Source organism: Macrobrachium rosenbergii, chromosome 5, assembly GCF_040412425.1.
Source record: "Macrobrachium rosenbergii isolate ZJJX-2024 chromosome 5, ASM4041242v1, whole genome shotgun sequence".
Taxonomy (NCBI): Eukaryota; Metazoa; Arthropoda; class Malacostraca; order Decapoda; family Palaemonidae; genus Macrobrachium; species Macrobrachium rosenbergii.
Genome location: NC_089745.1, coordinates 64,515,309 through 64,516,614, shown reverse-complemented (window position 1 = coordinate 64,516,614; position 1,306 = coordinate 64,515,309).

Sequence of the window (1,306 nt, the reverse complement as noted above, 5' to 3'; positions counted from 1 at the left end):
GGATATTTATTCAATATTTACAAAAAAATTGTAGGTGCAAGTTTCTAGAAAATTAACGTAAACCTGGTTTCCGGGTAACAGTTATCTTGGTCACTCAAAAACGATTAAGCTATAAACAAATACGAAATTTAGCCGTATGGAATCGACACCTAACCACCACGTACAAAGCTCAGAACTAACAGATTCAATGACGAATGCAAAGTCCATGATTACCGATCCTCATGAGAAATGCAAAGCCCAAGACTAAGATTCTCAATGTGAATATGAACTCTAGGATGTTCTCATAAGGATTTTAATGCCCAGTTCTACGGGATGAAGGTCCACAGTACACAGTTTCCATGGGAAATTTACGACTAACAGCCACCACAAGGAAACAAAAGTCTTCTACAGACAGACGTCGCCGAACAACGGAAAACTCATATCCCCTTAATGAATGATGATAAGATATATATATATATATATATATATATATATATATATATATATATATATATATATATATATATACTGTATATAGATTATACATAGATAGATATATGTATATATATAAGATAGACAGATAGATATAGATTATAGATAGATAGATATGTATGTATATATATATATATATATATATATATATATATATATATATATATATATATATATAGATATATATATATATATATATATTAACTTTTTATATTATATATATACATATATATATATATATATATATATATATATATATATATATATATATATGTGTGTGTGTGTGTGTGTGTGTGTGTGTGTGTGTGTGTGTGTGTGTGTGCATATGTGTAAAAAGACCTCTAGAAGACATATAAATTCACATACACCACGCAAAAATATTTTACTCATGTCAGGCAAAAAAAATATGTATACCCAGTAATGATATATAAATAAAATTTTCAAGTATTCTACCTATCATCCGTTCAATGAAAATTAATAGGAGATGAAGCCAAAAGTAAAAAAAAAGGTATTAAGTATAAATATCCAAGAGTTCTATTTTAACGCGAAACTTCCAATAGCACCTTTATTTCCTGAGCCCTGGAACGAATGTTACTCGTTCTGCAGAGCATTAGTATCCACACTGTGTTGAAGAGATGGCTGTCATAGCTCCAAGTAGCCTAATCGAGACCTTTCATTCCGTTGACTGGAAAACTGGGGAATGAGCTGCGTGGCAGTATTACTTAAGATCATGATCAAATGTTGCCTCTAGAGCATCAGGTGTCATTACCTTAGTATGTCTAGCTTTTTTTGATGCATGGACACTATATTCTGATTAATGTCGGTCATGTTGAAT